Genomic DNA, 16,764 nt, shown 5'->3' with positions numbered 1-16,764 from the left:
AGCCCCTCAGTGCCTTCCTCTGCTCTCTTCAGCCCCTCAGCGCCTTCCTCTGCTCTCTTCAGCCCCTCAGCACCCACCTCAGCCCCTCAGCACCTTCCTCTGCTCTCCTCGGCGCCCACCTCAGCCCCTTGGCACCCACCTCTACCCTCTCAGCGCCTACCTCAGCCCCTCAGCACCTTCCTCTGCTCTCCTCGGTGCCCACCTCAGCCCCCGCTTCAGCGCCTCAGCACCTGCCTCAGCCCCTTGCCACCCACCTCAGTATCTCTGCTGCCGCCTCAACACCTCCTTCCACCTACCTCAGCCTCTCACCGCCCTCTCAGCACACCTCAGCCTTCCTGCAGGTATGTTGGGACTTGTAGGCCACCCTAGAGGAGCCCCCAGCGCCGGTCCACTGAAGGAAAAAGGGTCGGGTGCAGTGCTGGGCCTGGCCAACCGACCTAGAGGTGTGAGGGCCCAGCTGGCGGGTGCAGCCTCTGGCTGCGGGCGAGGGGTCCAGCCAAGCCCCTCGCACCTCTTGGTGCTGGAAGGAGCACTGTGCGCAACACAATGAGACAAGCCCATCTGTGTGTCTGCAGACACTAAATGCCACGAGGACCTGACATTCTAGAGGCTGCGTGTGTTCAGTACCATCCCACAGAAGCCCCTTGTGCGTCTCTGGGTGGGGTGGTCTGCTGCGGCTATGGCACAGCTGGAGCTGTTGGGGTGGGAGTCTTGTGGTGTGGTGTGAGCAGTTACGGAGTTCACTGACGCTGGTGACGTCTGTGCCGTTACACTGGCACAAAGTGCTAGCTATAAACAAGTCACTTGCTAAGGCCATAGAGAGTTTTCCTAAAATAGCCTTTCCCAAATGTTCTATAGATCGATCAGGCACATGTTTTATTTTATATAAACGTTTACTTATTAAAGAATAAGTGCAGGTCTAGCACATGAAGTGGGCATTATTGTAAACATCTTTTAGCGAATATAAACACTTGAGTGCAATAGTTGTGTGGGTTCATTCATTTCATGAGTGGGAGGGAACTTCATTATGGCCTTGTGGTACCGCTATGGTTTCAGCTTTCACAGTGGAAATGCTAGAAAAATGGTACAGGTAACTGCATTACAGGTGCATTTGGTTGCATATCCTAGCTGTCTGATGGGCTCACACAGAACTGAGATGTCAGTGCAGGAACCACGCATCTCCCAATTATTAGAAGAATTAGGACTGTTCATCTGACGTGAGGTATTCAGAAAGGCAATTTGGTTGCATTTTGCTGACACAAGAAGGTAGCCTCCTTAATTTGGACTAGATTGACGCCAGGTTTTAAAAGCTAAAATGTCATTTGAGCCACATGTGGCAGTACAGGAGAGAGTTTCATGCAAAAAAAAAAAAAGGGTGAAACAATATGAATATAGGACAGGCAGTGGAGCAGGGCAAATCAGCTGACACTGAGCTGTTTTTCTCATGGTTAGATGGATACTGGTATCCACATTAGTTTGTGTGCATTTGCATCAAGTAGTGTGGCATATGCTGTTTAGTAATTTTCTTAAGAATGTGGGTCAGGTTAAGTATTTGATTTCATTGTCATTATTCACATGCTGTAAATTTCATATGCACTAAGGGCTTTGCTGGATTAGGGTTTAATTAGTTTGCCATCAGATGAGTCCTGTGGTTTTGGGAAAGTAACTTACTTTGCTTATTACCTCCATATTTCTGACCTTGTGATAAAGTCTTTATCTACCCCCTTTCCTCTTAGGAACACTGAAGTTTAGCCCTGGAAATTTTAGTCTGTAGAACTCTGACAGACTGAAACCCTCAAATACAGGTGACTGTGGAACTGGGAAATACTATTAACAGGGATTTTATTCTTGTAGAAATTCTCTGTATACCCACCTGAGGACATCCATTTGCTGATAGACAAGAAACCGAGTGTATTGCATAAGAAAGCAAACTAGGAAAATTGTGGGCTGTGCATCACAAGATACTTGGCATTCTCTGCAAGTGTTTGTGTACCGCGTTGGGAGTGCCGGCCTCATTAACTGGCTACCATAAGTGGGCAGCATTCCAGTCCCAGCATACACAACTGCCCTCCGGGCCTGTATGGAAAAATGTGCTGACTAAACACTCCATACGCACCATGCATTCATGTCCCTGGCTCAGCATTGCTCGCTTGCTCGCTGGCTCGAATGTTCATGAGGCTGTCACAGCCACAGGAGAAATGAGGAATCTCTGAGTGCTCTTCTGTGGAAGCAGATTACACGCAAGCGAGCTGCTCTCATTCTAGCTAGCTGCTTTGACTCCAGTAGCAGGGCTGAAAGAAGAGGCAGAGCTGCACACACTGAACCACAGGGGAACCATTGTCTGATGCCGAGATGAACGCAGAGCTGTGTTAGCTTGGGACTGCAACCTTGGGTGTCCCACAGAGTTGCAGCCTGCGTCATCCAGGGTAACCACTGAACAAATGTGATGCTGAGATACCAGGAGCAGACATTTGTGACCATAGGGGTGGGGAGGGAGTGTAATTTTTGTGATTTCATGGATGAGGCTAGCAGGATCTCACAGGGAATGTATCCCTTTTTCCAGGCCCATAAAACCAGCCATGACAGAGCATTCCCATATACTGTTCTTGTGCTGGGACACAGACTCTATTCAACTGTCACACAGATCTATGTTAGGGTCTTTACCTAATTCCTTAAACGTGCTGTGTTTCATATGCGGTCTGTATTGAGAATGTGTATTGGATAATGCAGCTCAGAATGGGGGGAAAAAATATTCCAACTTCATTAGCATTTGTGCCTAATGAGCAGTATTTCCCAGCATCTTGCATCTTGTGCAGACAGTTTAAAATTCTGCCATGTTGATCCCATTGTGATTTTTTTCTTGGTCTTTGCCTTGAAAACAAAGATACAGAAAGAAATGGAAGGAAAGCATGTCAATTGGCAACTGAATTCTGTTGCTGTTTCATCACAACCTTTGTGTGTCATCTTGATAATTTAAGTTGCCTGAAATCACAGCTCTCTGTCTGTAAAAAAAGGAGATAAAAACACTGCTTTATCAGAGGTTTTGAAAAGAGAAATACTGTGGCTGGGCAATGCTAGAAGGACCATGTGAGCACACTGAATGAGCTGTTTTGCCCAGAGATTCAGGGAAGTAACATTTTTCATGCTGTACATTACACATTTATTGATGCACTTGTTAGGACTTTTTCTTGAACGTACAGTGTATGTGTGGTAGGCATAAGAACTGCATTCTGTAGAGGAAAACAACCACTTTTTTCTTGAATCAGGGGAACCACAAACACAGTGTGTACTTCATTCCTATATCAAGTGTGCAGTGGCCTTTTTTGCATATCAAAAAACAACCGTAGTTTTGAAGACAACAGTAAAATGTGGAGTGCCTAAATTGGACCGGAGAAAACTGTTAAGTCTGTGGTTAAGCCACTGACCTAAGAACTGAAAGAATTTCTCCTCCCCACTGCCCCCCATATCTCTTGCCCACACAGACCAAGTTCTCTGGGACAAGAATTTTCCTTTGCCAACTACCACAATAAAGTCCTAATCTTGCTAATCGCCTTTAGGAAGTCCTGCCCTATAGACTGTATCAAGGGTCTTCAACTCAGTAACATAAGCTCTCTGGAGAAAAGTAAAGACCTTTTTCTTTTTTTTCCCAAAGAAAGAAAAGCACTGATGCATTTCACATGCTGCTTTTATGAAAAGCTTCTATTACCTTTTTAGCTAGCTTGGCCCAATTTCATTCAGCTATCACAACACTGAATTTAGATGATGAGACTGAATTACTCTATTTGATGTGTTTAACACATAATAGAAACCTGTTTTAAGAAAATGCGGTGTTGGGATTTGAAGAGCTGAAATGTTAGGTGTTTCAATAAAAGAGGCCTTTATTATCGATGATTTTCCCCTCAAAGGCTTCCTCCTACACAGACAGTAAGACTATTCCTTTCTCACTGCAGCGCAGCACAATAATACACAGTAGTCCTGGCATGCTTGTCTGCTGCAAAGTTGAGAAACTTAAGTCCTATTTTTAGACATGCTGCTGGATATTCTTTTTAGGATATACAGAGAAAGTGAGGATGGTGAGATGGTGATCATGGGACAAATCCTCACCATTTTCCCCAGTTTAAATACCTCCATTGCCTGCAACTGAGCCAAACAGATTCATACCAGTTTAAAATTTGGCCTGCACCTTTAAGAAAATTTTTACTGTAGGTCCACTTCTTCCAACAGACTTTTTCCTGTTCAGCTGCCCATTTGGTGAGCCTCATGCACAAGTTACAGCAGAGGCCACCTTGGGCAGGTGAAACACCCACTCCTTTCTGACTGCTTATTTATTCCTTCTTTTGTATCACCTGTCATCAGAGAACCCAGGAATTTAACAGGAGTCTTATGATGGTTAAAACGGCAAGGTCAAAAGCAAGGGATGGAACAACAAATCCACAGGTTTGACAGTAGTATATACCAATGAGACATGGATAGATGCGGGAAACTGAGCTGTATGCTGAGAATAATGGCAGAAGAGATGTGAAGACTAAACATTACTGTTGTTCTTGAAAATAACTTTCATGCGTGGGGAAAAACCATTGTGCTTGGGTAATCTAAGAGAAACAATTCTAGCTCCACAAATGGAGGACACAAGAAACTAGCTGTGTAGCTACACTCAATGTTTTCTGTAGACAGGTCGACAGAAAGGAACTTCGAAATGGGACTGAAAGGAGGATCGTTGGAGTGATGTGTTCGTCTTATAAGACCTCACCTCCTGGAGTCACGTGAGTAAGCAAGAATTGCACCTGTTACAGCAAGCAAGAACTTTCTAGCTTTAAGAAAGCTTGAATATACAAATTTTAATAGTCTATAAAACAAATACAAAACTTAACATTTATTTTTAGAAAAATCTTGTGGGATTTGCAGTCTTGCTTTAGCATTAGCTGTGTTGCAATAATGCTGCCTTTTCTCTGCTATTTATCACCAGTTTCTTCTGTTTAGGCTATAAACTGTTTGGGGCAGGAAGTGTCTTTTTACTGTCTGCTTGCACGGCAATGCCTGAATCTCAGCTAGAAGCCTCTAAGCTCTGCTGTAATGCAAATACTAAATAATGATAGTCACAGAGGACTTAGCCCCCACCCCACTTGGAGGCCTGCCAGTCTGCGGGGTTTGTTCTAGCAGCAGACATGCCAACAGTGAAAAGTGACAAATTTTGTTGGCGAAAGATATTCATAGGTCTAACAAGGATAAGAAACACCCGCCTCTAGAAACAGAGGCTTATGTCTCTCTGAGGATAAACACACCCAAGATTGACTCATGCTGGCATAATCGCCTTGTGCAATTTGTCTATTGGCATTAGATGTGTGTGAGGCAAAAAGACAAATATTTGGTTAATCAAACAACACAGGGATAATAAAAAATAATTAGGCAGCTTTACCTCTCAAACATTGCAGCAGGTGAGTTGCTGCTCTTCCCCTCAGACAGGCATACCCATCTCTGCAAGCAGAGCTTCCTCGTGTTTGATTTATCTGCAGCAAAATAACCAGTTTATTTGGTTAAATGTTATAAGAGTAAAAATAATAAATAAATAAATAAAGTCCAGTAGCCCACAGTCTGGCGAGGGAGGAGGTGTATACTGTGGTGGAAAAAGCAGGCTCATATTCCACAAGAGAGCTTTGTCAAGTGTATTGCATAAGGAGATTACAGCCCTGAGTCTGAAACACGGCTGAAGGTTTTAGTTGATTTTGCCGCTACCTCTATCATTAGCACGCTGCTGAACTGCATCACAACAGCTCTTCTTTCATCTGTGTGAAAAAAGGCTCAAGGTCCATCATTACATTTTTCAGAGCTGTTACCCCACATAGCTATTAGCTTCATTCCCCCAAGCCCTTTCTTGTTGTTGTTTTAAATAAAGGGGAAGGAGTTGGATGGGTTAATCATCTGTTCACATTATACCCTGTGCTCTTGGATTCATTTGATGTGACAGGGCTATAGAGAGGACATGAGTCCAGATTCTGCTGTGCACGCCCTGTATAAGGCTTCTCCTGCACTTGGGGTTTTGGCAATGTAGTTATGTTGATTAGCAAAATGAGAAAAAACTCCTCACACCCCTGTGTGTCGTACTTCTGTCAGCAAAGCTCTGAGTCAGTGCCAGTTTTGCTGGCAAAAGGAAAAAAAAACCAAACTTTTCCTGATGCAGCCTCTTCTTCTGTGTGGAAAGAGATTTTACCACTAGTTCTCATACTGTTCTGTGGGAGGCCTCATTTCCAGTTCTGCAACCCTTCTTCCACATCTGTATGTGCAATGCCTCAAAAGTGGGGTGACCACATATATTTCTCAAGCAATTCATTATGTCTCTCATCACATACCTAGCAAGACGGCTGTCCTGGGGTCAGCAGGGCCTGCTGGATAATCCACATCCCTTTCCCTGGGAGGAGCAGGACCACAAAGACCACTAGATCCAACATCCGCATTCTTCCCAAGATTCATCTGCACATCTTATGTAGCCGTGTCCCTCCATTGTGCATGGTGGGACCCGGGAGGAGCTATTGCCAGCTTCCACTTGTGAAACACCCGTGAAGTCTCTTTCCCTTAGGCATTCTGGTGCACATGTCTTGTAGCTCTCAGTTACGTAGTCATCTCCGGGGAGAGCCTGGATAGGATAGACTAACATCTCTGTTTTAGAAGAGCTGCAAGAACCTGCAGTAGATAAAAATGGAAGGAGCTGGCTTTCACAGCTTTCTAAAAGTTCAGACACTGTAAAACAGCCTGGACCAAATTATATCAGTGGAGGATCAGCCCAAATGCATCTGATTGGCATTACCTGTTGAGCTCCTTCATAGGAGGTGGAATTCTGCAAGCAACCACCTGTGCATTCTGGTGTTCCTCTTGGCCTCACAGCCTGCTCCTGCTCTACTGAGTCAGGCTCTTGGAGACAAAGTCTAGGAAAAGCCTGTGGGTAGTCTAAAGAAAACTTGCAACATTGTTATGAATATTTAAAAACTCAAACCTGTCCCCTGCAAAATAACTGGCTCAGCTGCAAGTCATTACAGTGATGATAATAGAAAGGACATTTTATTCACCTATCAATCGTTCTACCTCTTGATGAGTTGAGAATTAATCTGCAGAAGGAAAAGCAAACACAGATCTTTTGTTTCTTCCAATTCAAAGTCCTTTGAAATCAGTGTCTTCCCAGTCAGTAAGTTTTGGATTAGGTCCTCATTCCGCCTTCCTTTCCTCTGTCCCTACAGTACCATGAAAATTCAGGCTGTTTCTCTTTACTTCCTTCCTCTTCTAAAATGTCTAATAATCAGCCATCTGGTGTCCAAGATGCCTTGAGTATTAGGGCATTTCCTTTATCCAGGGGAGGCTTGTGAGAAAAAAGATAAATGTGTTCATGACCCATCCCTGCTGTGTGCTGATTAGGGTCTGGCATTTTTTCTTTGTTCACCGTGATTACTGTAGCGCTGAGTCGGTTGGTAGAGAAACATATTTGAAGGGAGAATCTTAGTTTCTGGTCTAGCAGATTTCATGACATTACTTAAGTATTCTTAATTAGAATTCTATAAAACAGTGTAACACTTGTAATATATGTTAAAGACAGAGTGGGATTTTGAAGGGAAGAGGCAAAGGGAGATCTATAGAAAATACTGCGTATCCTAAAGAACTGCAGTCTGGATTCATTCTCATTTTAATTCTGGCTCACAGTGGCACCCTATTTTTCAGAACTACCTAAAAAACTTAACCCCTTCCTTTCATTCTATATGGCAGACTAGTAGCCAGAGACCCAAAGCTGCTATATAAGCTGTGTGCTGGGTTCTGTTCAAGTCAGTGACAGTCCCTGGGGAACAAGGGTTCTGTGTACCGTGCTGTGTAAAACTGGGTCAGGTCTCAAGGTAGCCAATGGATTGAGATTCAAGTTTAAGAGGAAAATATTGAAGGGCACAGAGAAACTGTGACAGAGCATCCACTGGACCATTGCATTTTTTAACACAAAGCCTGGAGGGAGAGGGCAAGTCAGACTAAAATGAAAACAAAAGCAGCAGGAAGAATCTGCCATCTTAGCTCTTAAGTAGAAGACAAAGAAAAGAACTACCCTTTTTATTTTATGATGACTTGTAGGCCAAATTCTTGACATAAAGGAGGTTTGTGTCTTGATTTGTGAGCCCTTGGGAGCTGCAAATTTTTTGTTGCCTTACTGTGGTAGCATGAGGCAATGCCAATAAGGTACTGTTCATATTCACAGAATGATGCTCCCTTCCCATTAGGGTGTGGACAGTCACTAAACATTTGTACCAGGAATCTTCACTTGATGGAATATTTGTAAATAGTAAACAATTTTGGTCGAACAGGAGTTTGTCGGGTGAAAGAGGAGTAAGAAGAGACATCCTTAAAATACTTTTAGGCTGTTTCTGTACACCTTAGTTTTCAGCAAACAAGTATTTGTAACTTTTTTTTTTTTTTTTTCCAAAGTCACCTTTAAGGGCATGTACTATCCAAATCCCTGCTTGAACTCTGCATACAGTTCAGACTGTGGATTATGGTAGTCACACCATATTTAAGCTATTTAGTGCATCCATTAATTAACCAGCTAATAGCATACGTTAGCATGAGTGCAAGAAGTAATAAGATAGCCTAAACTTTCTGTGCAAGACTATGCAAAACTTCCTTTAACTGGAAACATTTGCCTCAGTCAGTGTAAAGAGCCAGAGCTTCACACAGCAGATAGTCGCTGCCCCAACTACTCACCAAGCACAAATGTACATGCAGATGAATCTTTTTCTGATGATGCTACAAAAATAGTGAACCACATATTCTGCAGTCTGCTCAAACACAGTAAAAAAGTCTTTATAAAATCCAGTGGGCATAATTTTTACGTTAACATTTGACTTAAGTTTCTCATTTTGAAAGTATACCATGGTAGAAATGCTCTCCATTTTGGTTCTGTGGCTATAATGTATATTCCTAAACATGTAATCATGGTATTTGAAATAAAGTCTTGTAGAATAGACCATTTCAGACAAATAGAGGCAATTTAAAACAATACACCCAGAAGGCCGAGTTTTGATCCCTCTGGTGTCAAAAAGACTTTGAGCTGTTTGTGCTGACACTTTTACTCACCTTTTCCTGCAACAGGCACTAGCAGACACTGTTAGTCAGTTATAGTTATGATTGATCATTATAAGTGCTTCATGGTCCTGCTTCAGTGCTATGGAACATTCTGGGGAGGCAGGATGGATAAAGTCTAGACAATCTGAAATCCTGGGCTGTAAAACTGAGATGCACGGTGTTACATTATCATTCCTGATACTGGTCCCGACTCAGCCAAGATTTTTAAACTAAGTTGTCATGCTAAAGTCAGGCTTGGAGATAACACTTCTGTGTCTTGCTGAATCAGGGCACATACATGACAAGGAGATTTAGAAATCCAGCTCTGAACTGATTCTCATTTTGCAGTAGTCAAGGTTTTATTCCTGAGCTGCATTCCACAGCTTTGGACTGATGTGGGCACACTGCAGTCCCACTGCAATCTCAGTACTGCAGTCCTGCTCTTCTGCCTGCTTCCCAGCAGAGAAGAGCATAGCCTGCTGATGAGGCTTACACAGATACTTGGGATGGGTGGCATTGCTCTGATTTTAGAAAAATCTCCTTAGAAAGTGCTAGAAAGAGCAGCCTGTCTCACTACCCTATTTCTGTCAGTAGCTGCTAGTGTGGTAGGGCTCAGCTGCCCCAGTTCTGCACAAATGCACACTCTAATCTTGCTAATAATGTCTGGAGAGAGAATGGTCATGGCCAGTTCTTGTCAGCATTTGAATTCAGTCTCTTGGTTTTCTGCTAACTCTTCTTCTTCAGTTTCCATCACAATCATCGACTTTCTCAATAACACCATCTCTGGAAATGGTTTGCACCGGAAGCAAGATAAGCAGAACATGAATGCTAGCAGGAGCTGAGCCAAAGTTTTGAAAATTCTGGCTCTCACCCCACAGCACCAAATAGGAAGCCCTTTGCATTCATGGCAGACAAATATACAGGAAAGGACAAAGTAAACCCTTACCACTTTCCCTCATATTTGAGCTTAGTTTTTCCTGATCCAGCAGCTCACATGTTTCTTTACCTCTGCTCTCAGTGCAAAATTGAAGAATTCAGCCAGCTGAGAAATAGTCAGCTGGCTCTGGCTACTGCCTGCTTCTGCAGTTCACAAGGTAAAAGTCCCCATTGTTTTCTGATGGGGAATATTGCCTGACAAGAACCGAGCACTTGATCACAATGAGGACAGAGGTCTCAGCGCAGGGAAGTGTTTTTATTCAGGACGTTGCATAAGCATAGAGTTAATTTTAAGCCCATACTTAAGTGCTACAGCAGTCAATACAACAGAAACATTTACATTGAAGTTAGTATCTGATTTTAATTGTTACTGCACAGGCTTTGCCTAAGCACGCTTTCAGGTGCTGCCTTGGAAAGGAACACAAACCAGCACAGGCATAAGTATTTTGCTAAATCAGAGCTTGTTGTAGTATGTTTTCTCACTCTGGATTGTCTCACTCCATTCATGGAAGGTGGAAGAAACCCAGCTTTTGCCATTGGAATGATCCCTGTGCACCTCAAACTGTAAGTTATTTTCATTAGAAGAAACAAGTGAGTTGAAAAAGCTAACCCAGAAGACTTCGTACTTCTATAGGGCACTGATCTTCTCAGTGTGTCTGTAAGTAGCTGTGTAGGTGCAATTCAAACCAGGGGAGAAACTCCCCTTGACTTCAGTTAGCTCATGCAGGTTCTGAGCAGAAGCCACAAGGCTGAATGACCTGCTTATCACTAAATAGCAGATGATTCACAGCTTCTGACTGAGAAGTCAGGAATTCTAACTGCGGGTCCTAAAATTGATGCCACTCTGTTTTCTGAGCATACTAACAGGGGAGAGGCAAATCTCTCTGAAGGCAAAAACTTGTAAAAAAACATAGAAAATAATTGTCTTAAGAAAATAAAGCTTTTCTGTGTCTCCCATGTGGTATGTCCTACGGGAGCTTGGACACGCATCTGAAGGAAGAGACAGAGGACTTTCAGTCTTAGCTTGATCATCACGAAGAGGTAATTGGAAAGTTGGATCTGTACTTGGGGATGACAACCAGTTTACACAGACCTTTGCCTCTCTGGAATGCTGTCTCTCGTCATACGCACTGATAACAAACCCCCAGTGTCAGGGAAGTAATACTAGCACATCCTCTTTGCAACCCTATCTAAAAAAACAGGGAGGAATTTCTTTCTGACTGAAGCAGAGTGACACCAGTCCTACAACAGCCATCTGCATGCCTCTCCTGCTTCCTTCCTTGTTTTTATTCTCAACTCTTTTTATAGCCAATGTATTTCCAAACACACCACACGAGATTCTGAGTTGCCAGCTTTTGCAGTTTCTGGTCACTTGCATTACACTAATGCAACGTGTTTGCAGCAGCCCTCCTCCTATATAATTTAACAATACAACTGGAGTAACCCAAAGCATAAACACTAAGCCGTGCGAGGAAAGTGGCAGAGTAAAAGGAATCAAATAGGTCAGCTACCTGGACTAAAGAACCAGTGGATTGGCATGGTGTCTCTCACATCTCAGGTGCTCATGTTTCCACCATTCGATGCAGTTTTCTGTTTGTTCTTTGCTCAAATCAATCCCCCTCTTCCCTACAAATAAAGTCCTGGTTATAGGGAAAGGACATGTTGGCACAAAGCAGCATGTTGTGTTTCTTTCCCATGGGGAAGTCCTGTTCAATAAAAATTGAAAACGGCTTTCAAGAAGAACAGAGTTGTCTTGGTAAATCTGTCTCCTCTTCAAGTCAGAATACGCCTTTTTTGCCCTGAAGAACTAAGGGAAATATTCTCAAACTTTATTTAGGCAGTGCAAGGAAAGAGCCTATAACTGTAGCTTGCGGTTTATTGGGAGTACGTGTTTCCACTACTTTGGCTTCCAGTCAGTATAATCATGATTTCCGAAACCATTTCAAGAAAGGGAATGATGACCCTGTGGTTGAGACATTGAGACTGGACCAGTCTGGTTCAGTTCCTGGCTCCTTCAGAAAGTATAGCCATGGGCAAATCATCTAATCTGTCTGCCTCCCCCATGAAGTAGAGATGATAATGTTTCCTCTGTCTGACATGTCTATTTAAACCATATAGAGCACTTAGGATTTCAGATTGCAAGGATGAAAAGGGTAGATGTGATCCACATCTGTACTTCCCAGAATCCTTTTCAAAAGGTCAAATTTTGCCCATTACAATGGACATAATAAAAAGTAATTCCATTGGTTTAGTGGAGTTACTCCACATATTCATTGAGCTAAATGAAGTCAGAACTTATAATACTAGATTTAAGTGCTTCATGTTGTTTCTTCTTCTTTGATGGGATTGCAGTCATACCTGCTTGAAACAGAGTGTCTCCAGCTCCCATCCATCCATGAACCTCTTTTCAGTTTCAACCTGTTAGCTCTGTAGTTCTGCACCATCTCTGAGATTTGCTAACTCCTCCAAATTCGAAAGCATGGTTCAGTCATATTGCCTCTCTTTTACCAAAACATGAAACGAAAAAGCTCCCCTCAAGCCATAAACACTGTAATTTACCCTAATTTCTTCACATTTAAAATAAGAAATCTGAAATATCAAAACCACAAGCATTCAAGTGTTTCCATGAAGAATAATCAGGATGTTGGACTTGCTAATAATTTTATGTAAGTGTTCAAGCTATGAAAGAACCCATATGGTAGTTTTCAGTTCTGTATTTCTGTTTAAAAGTGATATGTCTGTAGACTTTCAGCAGTTGTTGGCTGTCCTAGATGTCTTCAGAATAGCATGTGCTGTTCACCTATGCTGTGAGGCTAGGAATTTTAGCCCAGCCAGTGCCCCCTGTACTTCCCCTACATCCTGACGCACCCATACCCTTCAAACTGGGAAAGTTTCACAGTCAGAAAGGTTGTTAACAGAAATTTGCCCAGCTCCACTTATCGGCCTTGGCCCATCTGGAAAACAGCAGAACAGGAACTGCAAGTGTCTTTCTGCTCACATCTTTCCCTCTCTCACATGCCCCAGAGCTACACAATGGGAGAGCTGTTCAGAATATCATAGTGGAGTTTTGCCTACAGCTCTATGCTGAGCAGATACAGCCATCTGCAAAGAATTCACATTTCAAGACATGCCGGTTCCAATGTATCTGAAAATCACAACTAGTCAGCAGGAATGGATGCAGTCTGCATTGCTAAACGCTTGGGTGCACTCATATAATTGAATAATTCAATGTTGTGAACTCCCTCTTCTCAGACAATGTGTTTTAGATATTGACTGCACAGAAGGTCAGCTTGTGCTAGAAAAACAAACAGGCTGCTTTGCTTAGAACAGCAGTATAGGGAAGGCTGGGAATAGGCTATGACAGGAGACATTTAGCCTTGTTAATTGTTGTTACTGTGATGTGGTCAAAGCATTTCAACCTAGCTTTTAGCAGTCCAGACTTAATGCGCTCTTTTTTTCACAGTGATGTGTAGAGGGACTAATCCAGATTGGCTTCTGATTACATTAGTCATTACATAGACAGTTCTCAGTCCAAACCACTGACTGTCTAAATGCATGAGACATACGGGCAGGAGGTGGACTGTGCACCAGAACGTGGCGCAGGGGTGCACCAGCTTCTGTTCCACATGCTATGCTGCCTGTCCGCATGAAAATACTGGGTAGATCAAGGCAGCTTGTGCAACTCCCTAATAAAGTATTTATTGATTTCAAGCAAATTTCATAGAAGGGTGAAGATACTAGAGATAATTAAATCCCTACCTGTTTGGGAAAGAGAATCTTATGATGAAAGCACGAAGCTGTAGCATGGACTCATTACTGATTAGACACCAAAGAAAAGTTCTCATCAATGTCCTACCCATAAGGAATGCTTTGTTTGGAGCATGCAGTTAACCACAAAATCCAAATTGCTTTTTGCTCAGAGAATTACTTGACACATCTGAAAGGTTACGCACAGGCAGCCCAACTAATCATATTAGGCCACACGATCATTCAGAGGTAAACTGGAAATGAATGGCTGTCCCTTCTTCTGCTTGTTCCTTGAATCAAGTTATCCAGGCTCTTGCAGTCAGCACAAGCCAACATTCCCAAACAGAGTAGCTTTGCTCCCAGAGAAGCAGTTGGGAATTACAGAGGGGAAGAAAAAGTAAAGTTACCCATTAGTAGCTGAGCTGAGAAAAGAACACAGGGTTTTGTCTGCACTTTGAGCAAGTGAAAAATAACCATGTGGGCTGCAATGTATCGGGTATGTTAGGGACTTGTCTGCCTTATAGAATATTTCCAAGGGTCTAAGGTTCTAAATATACATGGGTTTTTTTCTAAATGGATGCAGTTAGAAAGACACAGCCTTCCCTCACTGGGGACACAAGAAAAGTAGAAAAAAAGTGCTTAATTAAGGCATAATTGAGTGGTTGAGTCACCATCCCTGGAGGTATTCAAAAAGCTCGTAGACGGGGTACTACATAATATGGTTTAGTGGGCATGGATGATGGTTGGACTCGATCTTGAAGGTCTTTTCCAACCTAAATGATTCTATGATTCTATAATTTATTTTTCTCTTCTGCAGGGGCTATCGCTATTCTGTGAGACAGATAAAGCAACACATTAGAAAGGCACATAAACTGTGCTGCCAGGGAAACCTGACTTTTGTTCTCGTTTTGTTGCTTCTTTTAATCCTACATACGACATTCCTGCTGAGAGCAGACTGGTAGAAGCTTGTGAATAATGGAGAGGCATAACACTTAGCAAAGTCATCATAATGCGTATCTGCTGCACAGAGTACTTTTATTTAACCTTTTCTTTTTAGTAGGTGCTTCAGAGGTATATACATTGAGGCAATTACATGCAGAGAAATCAAAAAGATACCACAACAACAAGTAATAAGAATACCAGGAGATGCAGAAATAGTAAATACCTGCTAGTTTGGTTTTTTTTCCCCCAGGGTATCTATGTTCTAGGGTGAAGCAACACCAATAAACATGTTAAGACGGCCTTTTTTTTTTTTTTTTTTCCTCCTTTGGAGAGATGAGAAATGCTATCTAACTTGTGTGACATAGGGAGAATACTGCCTGAGCAGCCCATCACCTCAACCTCCTATAACACCACCCTTCTGGAAGATACATTTTCTTTACACACTTCTCAGGAAACACAGATGCCCTGATGAATTAAGTTAAAATGTCACAGGCAACAGAAGACACACATATATATTAGGTGTTTCCTTGATGGCAGGTGTGGTGGGGGGGATGAACCTGTATGGGGAAAGCAGTATGGAAAAAACAGACTGAAAAATAACAGGGCATGGAGCCCTGTGCACATGCATCTGGGGTGGGGAGGAGGGAACAAAAAAAGCTTAGCAAATGAGAAATATCAATTCAGATGCTTACAGACCAGCTGTAATTGATTATCTTCAATGCTCAATTAAACTGCCTGAATCAGGGGGGTTGCTGGGAGAGTTTGTAGTTGGAGGTCAGTCTGATTTATGGTGGTGCTTGCTGTAAGCCCTACCAAGGTGCAAGGCAGGTTTAGTAAGTTGTTGAAGTTACCTGTACACAGGGATGAACTCCTCATAGTCAAGTGCAGTTCAAGTACTAGGACTGCCTCTTCCAGCATGTTTTAAAGAAGCAAAATCTATAATATAGAAAGGTAAGAAAAGAGAGAATTCTTTCAAGAGAATGAGGCCCTGATGATAAAGGCTGATTCTGGAGGCAGTGCACTCTCTGGAGATTAGAGCATGGCATTAGAAGTGGAATGCAGTTCTGGCTTGCCTTCTAGTTGTATGTGATACATAGCTTTGGGCATATCTCACAGGTAATCTTGTGATCTCCTTGTAAACTGGGGCTGATAAAACTTACCTAACTATTTCTTTCACAAGGTTTTTGAAAAGGTTGATGATTTAATTGCAAGTAATTTATCACGATGACTTCTATTTAGAGGAACTTTTCAGCGGTCCTAATAGGGAAGGCCCTAAACTGACTTTAGAGACAAGTGCTGTTCAAAGCTTTGCAGGACCCAGGAAAGACAGGAAGGAAACCTAGTTGTCTGTCTTAAGCTGTGGGTTACTGGCAGAGCTGAAAGTGGACTGCAACTGTTTCATCTGGTAGCCTGGGAAATGCTCTGTAACTGTGCAATGTTATAGAGAATTGTTGACCCTGAAAATCAGGAAATAGACTGGACTGGCTCATCCCCCACGTGACTGGGCACTCCCTTCTGATTATTACCTGGGACCATGACAGCAAAGAACAGGAATGTAGTCAAGGTATCACAGGAGAAAGCTCAGACCTGGGCTGTCCACGAGATGTGTGCTGGATGGTCAGAACAGTTCCCTTCTGTTCCTAAGACCTGCAAAAACTTAGATGAAAAGCAGTGTAGCATGCTACAACTCTGACACAAGCTTTATATGCACATACAAACGCTCTTCATATCAGTTTTGTGATTTTAAATTATTCGGCAAAGGGGAAAAAAACAAGTGATTGGACACACATCAAATCCACCTGACCTGGGCTGTGGTATATACGATTCGGTTGAAAAGTTCTAAGCTCTAGAAATAATGGCTATTGGCACTCTGCTACTGTTCACTGAGTCAGCTGATTCTGTGTTAGGGCAGGTAAATAAGTATCAGCCTGTGTTTCAGAGAGCAGGGAAGTGAGGAGGTGCAGTGACCTCTACACAGCTGAATCATAGGAATCGGAACCTCCTGGATGAATCCTGTATTCCTGGCTAAAACTTTCTCTCCAGCTTGCAGTA

Source organism: Haliaeetus leucocephalus, unplaced genomic scaffold (assembly GCF_000737465.1).
Source record: "Haliaeetus leucocephalus isolate CR32 unplaced genomic scaffold, Haliaeetus_leucocephalus-4.0 Scaffold395, whole genome shotgun sequence".
Lineage (NCBI taxonomy): Eukaryota > Metazoa > Chordata > Aves > Accipitriformes > Accipitridae > Haliaeetus > Haliaeetus leucocephalus.
The sequence above is the reverse complement of the archived record's forward strand: the minus strand, read 5'-3'. Positions refer to the sequence as shown.